The 17880-nt window shown below is 39.5% G+C and overlaps 1 protein-coding gene across 2 annotated transcripts in view; it reads left to right on the top strand.

Annotated features, from left to right (window-relative positions):
- The window catches only part of Znf407 (zinc finger protein 407), a 413369-nt gene that overhangs the window by 167121 nt on the left and 228368 nt on the right, over positions 1 to 17880 (top strand). The gene's annotated exons all lie outside the window — the stretch shown is intronic.

Here is a 17880-nt window from a genome sequence, read left to right as displayed (position 1 = left end):
ATCATAATTAGCATTATCATGTAGGCTTTAATTATTTTAGCTGAACTGGTATGTAGCAGTCAGCTACCAGGTGAGCATGGATACTTCTGACAACTTTCAAGCTTTGGAAATGTATTCACTCAATACTTGCAGAAACACCATCGGCTTCCTGAACTGGGCTGCATTTTCAGCTTCCTTCTAAACCCTCAAGAGAAGACTCCAGATTCTACACTTACTTGAGTGTCAGTCATGACATGTTGACAACTTTGAAGTCAACTACCAAATAATGCTAGGCCAGAACCTTATTAGCAATATCTAAAATATCTAATGGCCCTTTCACAAATTAAAATGCTTTTAGTTTTTTTTTAACATTAGAGTGTTGTTAGAGATTATGGTTATGTTCAAATATTAGCATATTGTGTCTGCCTCCTTTTTAAACCTAAGCTTCATTTTCTCATACTTTTTATTGTAATATTGAACTTATTTCTGGCTAAAATATACCCAGTTAACAAGTGTATCATAGGCAGATTATTCTTAAAATGTAGAAAATTGTGTGCTTTCATAGAATAATTTGGCATGTGTCAAAGGTATTTCATACTTAGTTTAGAAAATGAAAAACTCATTTTCATGACTATGTTCCTTTTGCTTTCACATGAGTTTTCCTAATCATTCTATAATCTTACAGAGTACATTATGATTCTAATTTTATAGCTATAAGGAATAGGAATCAGAAAGATTGAAAAGTATTTTTTGTGCTCTTGTTTTTTCGCACTTAGATCACTGTCACATATGTATAATTAGTCTTTATATACACATTATTTATCATGCCAACACCTTCAGTGAGAAGATACCTTGTATATAGTATACGATGGGTTTGAAAGTCATGAATTTTTTTTTTTGGTTTGTCTATTTAGCTTTCCTGTGTTTTATAGGTATTTTCTGTTCCTTTACCTCTGTAGTATAAGCTAGAGAGATGTGGTGGTTTGAATGAGAATGGCCCCCATAGGCTCAGATACTTGGTCCCCCGTTGTTGGAACTGTTTGGGAAGGATTAGGAGGTATGATCTTGTTGGAGAAGTTATGTCACTTTGAAGTTCCAAGGGCAGGCTTTCTTCTCAGTTAGTGCTTGCCCTCCCTCTCCCTCCTCCCCAGTGCTTCCTACTTGCTGATATATATGTAAGTAAGCTCTTAGCTACGGCTCCAGTGCCATTCCTGCCCGCTGCCTTGCTCCCAGTCTTGATGGTCATGGACTCGCCCTTTCAAATTTTACCCTGAAAAACCTCTTTCTTCTATGAGTTGCCTTAGCCATGGTGTTTTATTACAGCAATCAAAAGTAACTAAGACGAGGTTTGCTGCCTTTCCATTGCTGTGACAAAGTGTCTGAGCTAATCATCCTTAAAGAAGGAAAGTTTGCTTTGGCTGTTAGTTTCTTTTAGATGTTTTGAACTATGGTCATTGGGTTCCATTCCTTTTGGTCTGTGACATATATGGGGTTGTACACAAGTTGGAGGACCCTGTTATCTAAGGTCACCTAGAGTGGGAGGGAGATTCAGAAAGGGACCAGAGTGTTCTTTCAAATCCTGATTTCTCCCAGTAGGCCCAGGCGCTTACAGCGCCCACCACCTCTCAGTGTTGCCTTGGGTTGGTGACCAAGATTTAAACAGATTTCTATTAGGAACACTCCAGATTCATCCATTGACAGAAAGATCACACGGCTTCCTCTTGTGGGAGACACTGCTGTGCTATTGTAGCCGTAATATGAGCCTTGTCAAGCAGTGTGAAAATGCGGTTGGATTATCTGTAGGGCTACTTTTAAATTCTTCCAGGGCAAGATTCATCTAAACTAGCTGTCTTTAAATTTTTCTTCCTGTTAAAAATTCTTTTATTCAGATATATTTGTGATATTGTCTTTTTTTCTGTCATTATTGTCAAGAATGATGCACCAGAAATCTAGAGTTAGCTCTAAATACTATTTTTCAGTGTGCATCTGTGATTGGAGGAATCCATGACTTACAAATGTAATCTAGTCCAAGGTTCCTCCTTTTTGTTTGTGTGGTTTTAAGCATCACAGAAATGGTGAGTTTGCTTCACCTTCAGTTTGGGAATAATGTTTGTCAATTAAGTTAAAGATTTTTCTCACCCATTTAAAACATTGATGCTTTGGCTATAATTTTGCAAGCTTGCTATATTTTAATTTTTCCAAGACAGTATAATCAGTTTATTTTTTATGTTTGGAATTTGATTCGACTCTACAATGCATTGCATATTACAGAAAAATGTTATAGAAATTAGCTAAATAGGCTGTGACAATTAAATTAATAATGCATTTTGTTTGTAAGTATTTAGGCCTTGTGCTTTGATATATGAAAAAATGATAATTTATTAAAAATAAATTCACATACTTGCACTATAAAGTTTGATGAACCAATAAATTTTGTCAGCATGACTAGCATGGAAGAAAAACAACTAAAATTTCACATTTGTTTTTGAGGGCTCCTGAGTACTTGAAATGATGATAGCTTTGTTAAGAATCCAATTTTTAGTATAAATTTGCATTAACTCACCTTATGGTAATATAACATAGTATTTGTGAGATATTTTACACTTAAATACAAGCAACTGAATATTGCCACATCCAGCTCACATTTTTAAATAATAAACTCCAATTAATTTGCAAGTCCATTCTAAAGTAATCCCTATTTTAAATGAGTAATCATCTCTGTTATACAAGTGAATGAAATTTCCTTATAACACTTTGATTTCATTCATAATAATCTTGAACAGAGCTTTTTTATAATTATAAAAATTGTAAAACTAAGTTTAGCAAAAACCAGTGTGTTTTGTGTGAATGTCAGGTCTATATAGTACAGTGGTTAAAGTCAACTGGCTTTGAACAGGGGGGCAGATAGGAGAGGTATGTTTGCCTAGGAGTTTCATCTGCTTCTTTGATGTTTTTATGTCTCCGAGTGTATGTGTGTGTGTGTGCTTTCTTGCTTGTGTCCATGAAGAAATATCCTTGCAGGTAGAATCTTTCCAGAATTCTCATGGTACCACTTTGATATTAAAGGATTTTAAATTAGATAGTATATAATAAGCTGTAAGGGTTAAATGATTTAGTAGACAGAGGAACTGCACCTGCAATTTAATAATGATTATCCAGATCACAATTTATGCCTGCTTTAGGGAAACTGTGTTTGGAAGACGTCAGCATAGTTATTTGTTGTTTTTATTCAGGCTGGAGGTCACTTCTGTACATTTCCTTCAGGCAAATCACCTTAATAGTGTTGGTGACCTCTCTTTCGTTGGACATTTGAGATTTGGGGTTAGCTGTCATTTGTGTGATTAAGGTTATTTGCATGTGCATGGGTAGGGCTCTTTACTAGATCCTGGGCAACATATTAGTAGTTACACCCCTGAAGAAAAGTAACTCCCCTCCAGCAACCTTACCTGACAGGAATACCTCAGGGAAGGAGGGGGCCTCATGAACCCTCCTCCATTCATGCAAGAATGGTGATGGGTCCCATTTTGTAAAGGTGTAACTATTTGTCTTATGGTTTCTATTGCAGTGAAGAGACACCATAACCACAGCAGCTCTTATAAAGGGATAACATTTATTTGGGGTGGCTCACATTTTTAGAGGTTTGGTCCATTATCATCACGGTGTGGCATGGTGGTGTGCAGAAGACATGGTGCTGGAGAAGCAGCCAGGTGTCCTACAGGCAACAAGAAGTAGTCTGTCAAGTCACTGGGTGTACTTGTGCATAGGAGATCTCAGAACTCACCCCCACAGTGACACCCTTCCTCCAACAAGGACACACCTACTCCAACAAAGACACACTTCCCATAAGTTCCACTCCCTTTGGGGGCCATTTTCTTTCAAATTACCACACTATTATTGTTGCTGTTTTTTCAAGACAGGGTCTCTCTGTGTAGTTCTGGCTCTCCTGAAATTTACTCTGTAGACCAGGCTAGCCTTGATCTCAGAGATCTGCCTGCCTTTGCCTCCCATGTGCTGGTACTCAGAAGACTCCTCAGTCCTCTGTGTTGCAAAGCTTCCCTTCCCTTGTCACCCTCCCTCTGTCTCCTCTTATTTGTTCCTTTCTTTCTGTTGTTTGCAATCAGTGTTTCTTTTCTGTTTTAAAACTACCCACACAAGTTAATTTAGGAAAAATAAAATGTTTATGGGCTCCTGTTGGTGTTAAAACTATCTACAGAAGAAATCTCTATTGTAGTAAAGTGGAAGACAAACATGCCTGTTCTTTTAGTCTTGTTTACTGTTTACCATAACAAGTAAGGCGCTTGCTGCATTTTTAATAGCTTAATGTACCTTTGCATGTTTCCAGGTTCCCTTTCTTCTGTCTTTTTCGTGTCCTCATCTGTGGACAGTTGGGTCTAAATAGTAGTCTGCGATGGTGTGACACAGTAGTTTTACGGAAAAGGAGGTTTTAATTGAAAGGAAGCCCAGTGAATCATTTCTCAGTAGAATGACTTAAGAGCCACATCATTCATCCAAACGAAATGTTATTTTCAATGGAAGATTGGCTTCTGCATTCAATGGGGTCAGTCAGTAGTTTATTTAGGTCATGTGGATAGAGACACAGTTTTCACCAAAGTCACCCAGCCAAAGTTTAGGATTGTATTGGTCATTTTGACATTCTTTGTTTACCATGCATGTAGTGCTGCAGTAGGTTTTTATCTGATGTCTACTTTGTAAGTTTTCTAGGTGAATGCTAACACAAATGCCTATAGCATACCATGTCCAAAATGTCTGTAGCATACCCTGTCCAAATTCCACACAGTTCCTGGGTCTTAGCATAGAGCTCAAGGTTGGCCTCCAGCTTGACATTCTCCTGTCTTAGTATTGTGTGCTGGGACAACATATGTGTACCAGCATACTAGGCTTTGCACCATTCATTTCTTAAAGTGTATATGTGTGTTTTTCCCTTTTATTATTATTATTATTATTATTATTATTATTATTATTATTATTAAAAGCTGATTCTTTCGCTGTGCTGTTTTTGTTTTCTTTGTCCTATAGATCAGTTTTTCCATCATAACTATTATGATAATGACTTAAATTTAAGAAACTTTCAAGAAATAACATGAAATCAACCTTGTTAATTCAGTGTTTGGGCTGCTGTTCATTAAAATGTCATATCTTGCCTGTAAGACTCAGGAAAGTGATTTCTCTTTGGTCTTTATTCTAGGAGATGTTGTGCATTCCCTGTAATGATTTGTCATTTTAGACTTGGGTACTAGCAAATCATGTATGTAATTGAGTTTTCCTCTTTGTGTTTGCTGCTGGGAAGCTTAGATCCAAAACTGTGACCCATCTTAAGCATGTGGGAAGGACTTCAGGGAGTGCGATTTATTTACCACTGTTATTTCCAGTTTCACTTTTTTTTTTCTTTCTTCTCATGAGGAAGTCCCATTTATGTGAGTGATATATTTTAACAAACTCACATAAATCAAAGCCCTCATAATTCAGGAGTGCTGCAATAGGAACTTGTAAAGTTAAGTCAATACTTTCCTGAAAGTTCATGTATCTTTAGCCCCTTGGTTTTGTGTCTCTCTCTTGAGCACTATACAGCCCTATTATCAGATACTTGTAGAAAATGTTCTTTCCATATTAATTGAAAACTTCTTGCATGCTTTAAGGTACCACTTCACTCACTTTATTCTGCAGAGTTTTCTCTTCCTTTAGAGACTTGCTCCTAAGGTTTGTCTCTGTGCAGTTGATAATTGCTCCCAGCAAACAGCGGTATTTGCTTCCCTTTATAGTAGGCCGCTTGCTCTCTGTATCAGAAATTCCCCTCTTTATTATGTATTGGTTATGACACACAAATGCTGATATGTTTCTGAGAATGATGGAGACTTTCTTGGTCGCAGATAATCCAAGTTATTCAAAGTCAGTAGCTTTTGAGTTTTTGTCTTCAGAATTTTAAAAAATTCAGTGACCATAGCAGGGTGAGTTTTAGAGAGAAGTTATCGATGCTCATAAGTGGGAGATACTAGAGAGTAGTATAGTGAGCTGTGGGGATCCTAGCCCTTGATAGCCTCTCCCAGGGTCCGGGAAGAATCCAAGACCAGATGAATATCTAATCTATGATGACAATAAACGGATCTAAGGACACGAACCTCTTTAGTCCATACATTTCATTTTGAGTCAGTTCTCTCTCCACAGCCTCTTTTCTGCTCTTGTGCTTAACTCCTCCTCGTCTCTTCTCTTCCTGAGTTCTCTTTCTACATGGCTTCAATTCTGTTCTCACAGTCTGCTTCTCTCTGCCCCTCCTGTTCCTGTCCTCTTCTAGCCCTAACTGTGCTTTTCTGCTGCCAATCTTATCTTTAGCCTCAGTTCCTCCATCCATGCTTGTTCCTTCCTTTCCTACTCTCCTGATGGAATCCAACCCACCTACCATACACAAAAACTCGGCCTTGTCCTTTCTTCTCTGGCCAGGCAACTCTGTCTGATCCAGGAATTCTGTCTCAATCCTCCTCCACCTGGTATGCAAAAAAAAAAAAACCAACCAAAACAAAACCAGAAAAAAACACCTTTTGTCCTGAGTCAATTGCTCTGGAATGCCATTTCACCTATGTGGGGAAGGAGGGTCTGGACTTCATTTGTACCAGGAACAAAGCTATGCATCTACACCTCAGCCTTTCTCCTAGGCCTAATGCAGATCAGCAGTAGGTCTGAGAAGCTTACATTGTTTACTGTTATGGCCTAGGAGTATAAGCACACAAGAAATTGGTAACAGGAAGCAGCTGATATATTAAAAGCCGAATAACATCAAATACTCCTTGGCACTTGACTTATCCTCCAGAAGGATTCCTTGACCCTTCCAGGTTTAGCTTCATCACGTACAGCTGAATCTCTATTTCATGTTCTTGCAGCAGCCTTCGGCAATAGTGAGAGAGAAGCAAAGCAAGCAGGGGTCCCGGGGTATAGGGTGTGGCAGCTGCTGGTCTGGAGACTTTTGGAGGCCTTACTGCAGAAGCTAGGCTCAGGTATGGGAGGAGGTGGGCTGGGTCAGCCAGTTGTACCTACCAGGCTTCCAGCTTTCTCCTCTCAGTTTTAGTCATTTTCACATAACAGTCTTCAGGCAGGATGCTCATTTAAGAGAAAACAAAGATACAGAAGCCAGAACTGTCTCCTTGCTTTACTTGTCCATTCCTCTTCCTATTCTTAACCAAACTGGGAATGTAACATATCTGCTGCTTTGAAAGAATCCTTGTGGTCCTAGTCATAAGATTTTAATTGTTAGTCTTTTGTCACATTTAAAGATGATAGCCTCTCCTCTGTTCCCATGGGCTTTGGGTTTGGACTTGTTAGGCAGAGGATGAGAACAAAGAGACACATATACAAGTAAAATGCTGCAGTAAAGTAGTTTTGTGTATGAGGTGCTCCTTTGAAGAAGGCCCTTGTGAAGGGCTGCCTTTTAAATGATTATAGCCTTACAGCAGTTCAAGGGAAGTGCATCGAGAACTCTGAGATGCCCATGGGAGCAGTTTATCCTTATTCTAGGGGTTCTGGACTGCCCAGGGGCCTTGAGGAAGGCTTGGAGAGGGTAGTAAAGGAAAGTACTTAAGATTATGGAGATGATGCCTTAGGAAATGCTTAACAAGGGCAGTACTCCAATGGGATGGACGAGGGTTTGGAATGGGAGGTTAAGAATAGGAGAGCGGCTGGATTCTGGCAGAAAGGTCTTGTCTGCTGCTGGGTCGTCAAGGAAGCCAACCAGTAGAGAACTCTTCCAGAGCGTAACTGTCAGTGTAGTGTGGATTGGCACTACCATGGGCACGTCTCTCTTGTACCCCATCTCTTTCCTGGGCTGTTGCATGGTTGTGGACGAATTTCTAAATGGTCTTAATAAATAAAAAACACGAAGCCAGAAATTTGGGTTAAAGCCCGAGAGAAAGAACAGAGGAATAGGACAAACCATGAGGTAACCTCACCTCACCAACTCTGCAGCTTCCAAAGAGAGCGACTTCCTGTCTAACCAGGCTTATATGCCTTGCTATTCTACCATCTGATTTACTTGCTGTGTAGCTACATTACTTCCTCTTCCTGGCCAGCTCTGTCACTTCCTGTTTGTACAGACCTCCAGAACTCTATGGTTGGAACTGGGATTAAAGGTCACCACGCTTGGCTCTCTTCTCCTGTGTGCCCTTGAACACACAGTGATCCTGCCTGCTAAGTGATAGGATTAAGGGCGTGTACTGCCACTGCTTGACTTCTTTGTTTACTTAAAATGGCTTTCTATTTCCTCTGACCACCAGGCAAACTTTATTTATTAAAGCACAAATAAGATATCACCACATTTCAGCACAAATAAAATATCACCACACATGGTAATTGAGTTTTATATGACTTTCATCATGTTGCAGATTCCATGTGCAAATAAGCTTTTTCATCAATCAGTAGTACTTGTCAGAACTGCTTCTGTCTCCCTTCTTGCCTCTTTTCTTGTCTGTGTTCTCTACAATGCCTACCCAACAGTCCATGTCTTCTGGCTGTCACTTTTATCATGGATAAAGATCATGGCCCATCTTGCTGAGTCTCTTTCTTGTTTATTCCTTCTGTAGCTGATCTTTTTCATCACATTCTCATTGAACACTAGAGAATAAAGGCTGTATATGTGTGTTTATGTGTTTTTATGTTTAATTTTTAGGCCAGAATTTACTTTTTCTCACTACTCACCTTTCCCCCCAATGAAACCCAAATATTATAATATTGCAGCAATAATTATGTTATTCCATACTCCTTTATTGATTTATCAAGTAATTATTTAATTGGACAAAATGATTGAGATTTTTTTTTCCTTGGGATTCTAGAGACTAGTACTGCCATTAATATCAGCTGTAAAAAATATTAGCTGTTTTTAAATTTTAAAGAATGTAGGTGTTTCCTACCAGTTTGAATCTCAAATTTTTTGGCCATTTTCTCTAATTTCACTCAATTTCCTTTTAGAGCACTGGCTTTTACATCTGGACTCTGGTTAAATAGGCCTTAAACTCTTTTCTTTGATTCCCAGTCAGTGCCAGAATTAAGGAGAACAAAAGGCCTATATGTTTACTACAGCCTTCAATTATGCCTACCTATCCACTTTGGCCAGTTCCATTATACAGCACTATCTTCTGTGAGAGGTTCTTTACATTCATGATTACTTGGTAGATTATTAAAAACGTCCTAAGCAATATTTTTCCCAGGGAGTTTTCAGGAAATACAACTTTTCAAAGCAATTTTTATGAACTTGTGTCAAGGCAATTTGACTATCCATTTGAGCCAATGAGTAACTATATTTTTATTTTCTTAATCAGAAGTGCTGTGATGGAAAAATAAAGGAGTTATACAATTATTTTCTAAGATGACCTCTTCACACTCCAATTCTTGTTCCTAATCAACTTGTATGATCTATTGTGATCTTAGGATGCAGGGATTCTATACTTAGGTAGAATGTTCTCTCCCATGTATATGTCAGCTGCCATTTTTGTTCTGTTAGAGACTCTGTGTAGTTATCCCAACATTCTGCAAAGTATCTCTTTCATTTCCATTGACCTTGACCCCATTATAGGAGACTCCTAGCATTACTTGGTAGTTATTAGACATTAGAACCTACTCATGTTGCATTATACAAATCAGTATTTAATAGGCTCAAAAGTCAAATATTGTTAATTTCACATGAATTAACATAAAGTTTACATAGAAGTATATCTAGCATGATACAAGAGTATCAAATTTTGCTTTCCAGGCATATATTGCCATTGTCATTGCCATGGATTTTAGCTAAATTGTGGTGTGTGTGTGTGTGTGTGTGTGTGTGTGTGTGTATGTGTGTGTGTGTGTGTGTGTTAATTTAGATACTGCCTCAGTATAAAAGGAAAGTCAAGGTAAGATTTGAAGGCCTATTAGCCATTCGTGGTGAACATTTTCTGTCTCCATTATATTGAAAGCCAACTTTCATTGTTGTCCAGCCTGGAGTCGATGTTAGAATATATTACTTTAAATACTAGGTTTTTGTAAGGCTTTTCCTAAATTTAATTTCTAAGTAATCAATTACTTCTTAGGAGGCTAACATGCTTGTGAGCATGTTCTTCTATGTTTTCTTTAAGAATAATCTCTACATTGGCTATAAATTAGGTGATTCATTTTAAGACATGAAAATTTTTTCTTCTTCAAGATACAGTTTTACTTGGTCTAAATTGTAATTTGCAAATGCTGTATGAAAATTACAATGTAAGCTAGTATATATGTATGTCAGGTTGTGCTGTATGTTTCTTTTTTTCCCTCTCTCCTCTCCTTCCTTCCCTCTCTCACCTTCTTTTTGCCCCCTCCCCAAATCTACTCCTCCTCTGTTTCTGTTCAGAAACAGCAGGCTTCCCTTCCACGAGTATCAACAAAGCATGGCATTTCAAGTTGAGCTGGACTAAGGTCCTCCCCTTGTCTTAAGGCTGGGTGGGCAAGGCAACCCCATAGGAGGAATAATGCTGTATTTTTTTTAATGAGTTAACATTGTGTGTTGTCCTGGAGTAGGTGGTCTAGACCACACTCCTACTTGGTTTGCATGCTGTTGTGGCATTAAGGCAAATATATAGTTATAAAATCACAAGACATTGTATATAGGTATGGCATTTTAAAATTAAAACTACTTGTTTTTCAATAAAATGATTGAAGTTTCTATTTGCTAAGGTCTAAATAATTCCTGCTACCCTCTTCCTTTTCATGCAAATATGGCAAAGCAAGAGTCATAGGATATAGCAGATTCACTGTAACACATTTAGAATGGTTATTAGATCAAGTTTGCTTTCTTTCTTTCTTTCTTTCTTTCTTTCTTTCTTTCTTTCTTTCTTTCTTTCTTTCTTTCTTTCTTCTTTCTTTCTCTCTCTCTCTCTCTCTCTCTCTCTCTCTCTCTCCTCCCTCCCTCCCTCCCTCCCTCCCTCCCTCCCTCCCTCCCTCCCTCCCTCCCTCCCTCTCTCTCTCTCTCTCTCTCTCTCTCTCTCTCTCTCTCTCTCTCTCTCTTTCTCATCCCCTTTCTCTCCCAATACAGAGATCCACCTACCTCTGCCTCCCTGAGTGCTGGGCTTAACGGCATGCACCACCACCACCACCCGTTATTTTTATAAATTGAATTTTTATTATCACGTATAATTCAGAATAAAATATTTCATTATAACATTTCCAAATATGTATATAATTTTCTCATACTCCTATTCTATTCTTTATTATATTCCTTCCTTCTCTCAGCCCCTTTTCTAAGTTCCCTTGGTATATCCTATCAATCCCTTTTTTAATGTCCTGTGCTGTTTCCCCTAGATTTCACCTGTCAGAGAAAAACATGCATTTGTTTTTTTGTGGGACCAGCCCATTTTGTTTACCATGATGATCTCTAGTTCTATCCATTTTCCAATAAATAACTATTTCATTCTTGTTTATGGTTGACTAATACTCAATTGTGTATGTGTACACCATTTTTTCATCTGCATGTGGATATGCTGGCTTAGATTGGTTTGGTTATAGAACTAGGAGCTCTATTTTTAGTTTTTGTGTTTTTTTAATTTTTCCCAATTTTTTTTATGTGTATGAATGATTTGCCTGCATGTATATTTGTGTGCCATGTCTCTGGTACCCATGTAAGGTCAAAAGTTTGCATTGCATCTACTGAAACTGATGTTACAGATGGTTGTGAGCCACCATGTGGCTGATGGGAGTTGAACATGGTCCCTCAGCAAAAACAAGTGCTGTAAACCTCTGAACTTTCTCTCCAGCTCTATATTTCTAGATTTTTTATTTTTAGGAGCCTCCATACTGATTTCCATAGTGGCTGTGCTAAATTTTATGAGTGCTTCAGTGAATGTGCACCCAACTACAGCAGTATCTGTTTTCAAATGACAGCCATTCCAAGTGGGTGAGGTGGACTTTCAGTGTGGGTTCTGTCTTGTGGGGAAGGTGTGTAATTTTTTTTCCATTTATTTTTGGCTGTTTGTACTTTTTCATTTGAAGTTCGAAACCACCACCATTTATTGACTGGATTTCTTGCTATTTTGTTGTTGAGTGTTGAACTTTTCAGGTTTTCTAGCTATTGGTTCCATGTTGGATATACTGATGACATGGATTGGCTCCCCTCAAAGACTGACTCTTGCTGTGCTGTTTGTTTGTTTGTTTTGCAGAGCAAGCATTTGCATTTGATTCAATTCTGTTTGTGTTTCTGTCTCCTGTTTACTGAGCACCTGGGTTCCTACTTAGAAAGCCATTCCTGTGCTCAGATATTCAGGTGCTTCCTGTACCTGGATTCATACTGCAAAAGTGCAGGGCTTAGTGTATGGTCATGATCTGTTTTCAATTGATTGTTTTAAAGGATGAGAAAAAGTATTTTCTTTCATTCCATTTTTTGAGCATCTAGCTTTTCAATATCATTTACTTAAGCTCCACTGTCATTTGTTTATTTTAGACATCTTGGTCAAAAAGCATATCGTTATTGCTCTACAGACTTATTTGTTCGTGAGTTATTCATGTGCTCTGTCCTGTCCTGTCCTGTCCTTCTAATTCCATTCATCCTATTTGTACACATACTGTTTTGTTTCTAATTTGTTGCATGGTTACCCTGATTCTAGGATAAAGTCAGGGACCACGATTCCTTTACACTTGATTTCAGTCCTCTTATTTTTGGAACATTATTTACAGAAGAGAAAGAGTAATCATTACATTCATTTCTTTGGTGTTTGTGAGGCAGAGTCTTGCTTTGCAGCCTAGGCTGGCCTAGAACTTGCTGTCTTACTGTCTTGTCCTCCTGAGTCCTGCCCTTCAGTTTCCTTCTCAGGAACTTGTAATCGCTACTTCTCTCTGGTGTGTCACTCTTCATGACAGTGCTCGATGCTTATTTCTCTTAGTTCACATTTATAATTATATAACACAACTAACTACACTTTTGGCAACTAGATAGTAGTAAACTTCTGGGTAACAAATTTATAATTCATTTTTTCTTCTAAAATACATGTTTATACTTTATTCTATTTATTTTTATGTATTTTTTCTTGTGTTGTATGTGCACGTGTGTGCATGTGGTGGTGTTTCTGTGGGTGCCTGCCTGTGTGAGTGGATGAGTGTACGCATGTATGTGGTGTTGTGTGTGTGCAGACTCAACTGCCACTCTTCAGGTGCTATTCATTCTGTGTCTGCGACAGTCTTGCCTGGCGCTCACCGAGGAGTCTAGTGAACCCCTGAGTTTTACCTGTCCCACCTTCTTATTGCTGGGATTATAAACAGAGGTCCCCATGCCCAGCATTTTGAACCATTAAAGTGTGTACATGTGCATTCACACACATGTAGGTGGCCCCACCATCCACGCTTATGCCTCTTCCTCCGCCCACCCGAGGCGGCCAGCGGTGCTGGAGTTGCTGGCACCTGTGCGCTGCCCTCTGTAGTGTGAAGACACAAACTTGGGCCCTCTGCAGGAGCCGCTTGTGTTCAGCAAGCAAGGGGCCATTTCTCCAGCTCCAAGCCCTTTATAATTTAATTTAATTTTACATAGCAGCCACGGATTCCCTTGTTCTCCCCACCCCCACCCCCCGCCCCCCCACCCCTGCCTTCCCCCCAGCGCACCCCCCATTCCCATCTCCTCCAGGGCAAAGACTTCCCTGGGGATTGAGTTCAACCTGGTAGACTCAGTCCAGGCAGGTCCAGTCCCCTCCTCCCAGGCTGAGCCAGGTGTCCCTGCAATAAGCCCAGGTTCCAAACTGCCAGTTCATGCACTGAGGACAGGATCCGGTACCACTGCCTGGATGCCTCCCAAACAGATCAAGACAATCAACTGTCTCACCTATTCAGAGGGCCTGATCCAGTTGGGGGCCCCTCAGCCATTGGTTCATAGTTCATGTGTTTCCATTCGTTTGGCTATTTGTCCCTGTGCTTTTTCCAACCTTGGTCTCAACAATTCTCGCTCATACAATCCCTCCTTTTTCTCGACAATTGGACTCCTGGAGCTCTACCTGGGGCCTGGTCGTGGATCTCTGCATCCGGTTCCCTCAGTCATTGGATGGGGTTTCTAGCACGACAATTAGGGTGTTTGGCCATCCCATCACCAGAGTAGGTCAGTTCGGGATTTCTCTCGACCATTGCCAGCAGTCTATTGTGGGGGCATCTTTGTCGATTTCTGTGGGCCTCTCTAGCACTTTCAAGCCTAGCTTTTAAAAAGGGTTCTCAAAACTGAATTTAAGTCTTCTGCTGTGCTAGACCCTTCACTGACTACACGATCTTCCTAGCCCATTGCCCTTCTTCAATATTGCAAATACAGGAATACAACTTTGAAATAAGGAAAAAATTTCCCTAGATGAAATAACACAGTACCTGTTAATAAAAATATAGGACCATACTATTTTGTTTCATTTTGTTGTATTTTATGTGTGTTTGTGTGTTGTTGTATGTAGTGTATACATATGTATGCACATGCATGGAGAAGCCAGAGGTTGATATCTGATAATGGGTTTCTCTCTCAATTACTCTCCATTTTGTTTTTTTTTTTTTTGAGGCAGTATCTGTTCCTGAGTCTGGAGCTCACTCACTGTTAGCCTGGCTGGGCAGCCCCAGGGATCCAGCTCTCTTCAGCTTCCAATCCTTGGGTTTAGGGACTTGATCTGCTATTCTCACCTTCCTTCCTGGGTTGTGCAGATACAGATTCAACTCTTTATGCCTGCACAGCAGACACTCTGCCGACTGAGCCATCTTCCCAACTGTGAACGTAATGTGTGCGTTTTTCTTTTTGAACTACTCTTTTAACTTCTTTACCTGTAAATATATCAGGAAAGCAAAACAAACCCCAGAACTTTAAGTGAAGCATTGCTATGTAGCCATATAAACTCTGAGATGAGAAATGTCTGAGTTGGTATTTCAGGAAGGTTCTCCTTCCTGCCTTGTATGTTGATGTTGGAGCTGTCAGCGAGTCATTTTCTCTGCAGAATGGAGCAGTTCTTGGAGGGTAAGAGAGCCGACTCTTGTTCATTGCAGAGGAGAGTTCTCGGCTTTTACGAACAGATGGCTTGGGAAGCAAAGCCTGCAGCAGCCTGCAGGTGCCTCTCCATGACTTTCCCTCCCTGTTAGTACTTGCCCTGCTCATCCTTACCCTTTAAGGAAACCTAAATGGCTCTGTCCTCTAAGACATTCTAATCCAAACATGACAGCCAACTGGTATGGCTGTCCCCTGTGTCTGTGTATCTGTGCTTTCATGGGTGCATCTAGTTTCTTCCCGTCTTTGCTTTTTCTGAGAATGGTTGGACCACAGAGAACTCTTTAGCCTGGCTGCCTCCTGCTGTCCAGAACATTGTGGCAGGGGATTCCTGCATGTGTTCTTCAGTCACCTCCACCATTTGTCCTTTGTTTGGCCACTAGCTCTAAAGCTGTCTTCAAGGAGACCACAGAGTTTGCAGGTATTTTTCCTTATTGGTATACTTCATAGCTTTATTAACAATTTGAAAATATGTTTTTAGAATAGTAACACCTGACAAAGAGCCTCATAAGTTTTTGGCAATCCTTGCTACCTTTCATGGGTCAAGTTGTGTTCTGTAGGTGGCTTTCACAGGTCTTAATTCATTGCTTTGCAAATATCAGTGACTTGATAGTTTTAATTTGCACTAAGTAGCTTAATGTGTACTTTTGTACTAGTAGGGAAACCTTTATATTTCTTAAATATGAAGATGGCTATAGACTTGTCCTTTTAATAACTCAGTTTAAAAATTTTGGAAATTAAAAGTAGCATGTATATATTTTTTAGTATTATTTCATGTTCATTTGTTTAAAAAAATAAAAAAAGTAAAAAATAAAAACTCGTTATGAGTTCTATGGTCCCTGAGGGAAGGGACCCCGTTTAAGACTGAATGTCCCAAGGTCTCTCACTCTGCACGTTGTTCAGCCGTGGGCCTCTGTATTTGCTCTCGTCTGCTGCAGGAGGAAACTTCTGTCATGACGGCTGAACAAGGCACTGATCTCTGAGGACAGCAGAATGTTGCTAGGAGTCGGTTTACTGCTGTGTTCCTTTAGTAGAACAGTGGTATTTGATTTTTTCCCTAGGTCCCTGGGCTGTCTAGTCTCAGGTTCTTGGCCACCTGAGTAGTATCAGGCATTGGTTGCATCTTGTGGAGTGTGCCTTAAATCCAGTCAGGTATTGGTTGGTTACTCCAACAAGCTTTGGGTCACTATTGTAGCAAGAAGAAGAGGAGAAAGATTGTAAGAGCCAGAGGGTATGGATGACACTAAAGAAACAAGGCCATCTAAAACATGGCAGGCCTGATGGTCCATGTGAACTCAGAGACTGGAAGCATGCACAGGGCCTGCACGGGTCTGTGCCAGATGGAGTCTCAGCACTGAGAGATGTAGATGCTTGCTTCCATCCCTTGCTCAGAAGCTGTCACCAACTGATAACCATCTGAAATGAAAAATCAGTCCCTTCCAGCTAAGTCTCACTGGTGATACAAGCCATCTTTAAGGGCAGGCCCTAGGTCCAACAGTAGGTGGCCAGCTTAAGACGAACTTAGTGGTATCCTTGGAGGTTCTTTGTTTCATACTGTTTTATGCCACCACCACCCCTGTCTACCTGACAAGTCCTTTGTGTTTGTGTTATGGCTTCTGTTCTTGAGTTTTTATGAGATTTGTGTGTGTGTGTGTCTGTGTTTTTATGTTTTCAGAAAGGTTGTCAGGCATGTTCAAGCTAAAAACAGAAGTAATTTATATTTTATATATGAGTATATATATTCAAGCTTTTTAAGATAAAAGTAATTTATATTTGGATATATTTTGTACTGTTTTAAAATTTAATCTCTAGAATTATGATGTAAACTTAATAATTTATTATTTACCCATCTGTTTTATGCTCACCTTTTTATTAAACCTCATTTCTTCGAAACAAAGGGTAATCACTTTGTGATTGTTCCTGTTTCTATTCCTTTATTACTGTGTTTTATTCTCATTTCCTTTTTTTTAGATTGACCCTAGCAAATCTATTTTCAGTAATCTTTCTCATGTAGGAATTTTATGATTGATTAATTGAGTAAATTATTACATTGTTTCTAAAACCACTGATTTCATAGCTTGTAGCTGTCATTATAGTCTTTCATGATACATTTGAGTAAAAATCATGGATAAGTGCTTAAACTTCCAGTTCTCATCATTGTAATCTGTGATAAATTATCCATTTCTTTATGTATTTATAGCAGATAATTCTTTCCATTTAGACATTCTTTCTGTCCCCCTCCACTTTGGTGGCATCTTTGGTTTGTATGTACATGTGAGTGCAGGTGCCCTGGAAGCCAGGGCCTCAGGTCCCCTTGGAGCTGGAGTTGGAGGCAGTTGTGAGCTGCCATGTGGGTCGCTGGAAGAGCAGTCAGTGCTCTTAACCATTTACCCATCTCTCTAGCCCTTTGTTGTACTAAACCACCTTTTTGGTCCCTTATTGTGACAAAATTTTTATGATAATGCAATATATAGAACGCTTATTTATTTTTTTTACTTTCAGTTGTGGTCCCCTTATGTTACCATTTGTGGAAAGTGAATATACAGCAACATTTTTTTTCTTGAACATATTTCAAAATTAACTTGCTTATATTGCATACCTGATTTGAATCTAAATTAATTTAGCTATTTGTTGTGTTTAAGTCCAGGCATCAGGAAACTTTAAAGTGAAAGTTCTTACCTAACGCTGCATTTCACTCTTAGGGGTAAGTCCATTTCACAAGAGTCTTTTAGTGATGGATCCCGCCATTGCTGTTTTTCTAGCCTTAGGAATCCTATTCAAGTGCCTTGATCTTCAGTTTTACCCTGGTTCAAATATGCCTTATCCCTTCAGGTAGATGTCCTTCTCTAGTACATTAGTTGCTGGCTTGACCACGGGGTTCTCCTCTTTTCTGATCTCTGACA

Source organism: Peromyscus maniculatus, chromosome 19, assembly GCF_049852395.1.
Source record: "Peromyscus maniculatus bairdii isolate BWxNUB_F1_BW_parent chromosome 19, HU_Pman_BW_mat_3.1, whole genome shotgun sequence".
Taxonomy (NCBI): domain Eukaryota; kingdom Metazoa; phylum Chordata; class Mammalia; order Rodentia; family Cricetidae; genus Peromyscus; species Peromyscus maniculatus.
The sequence above is the reverse complement of the archived record's forward strand: the minus strand, read 5'-3'. Positions and strand labels throughout refer to the sequence as shown.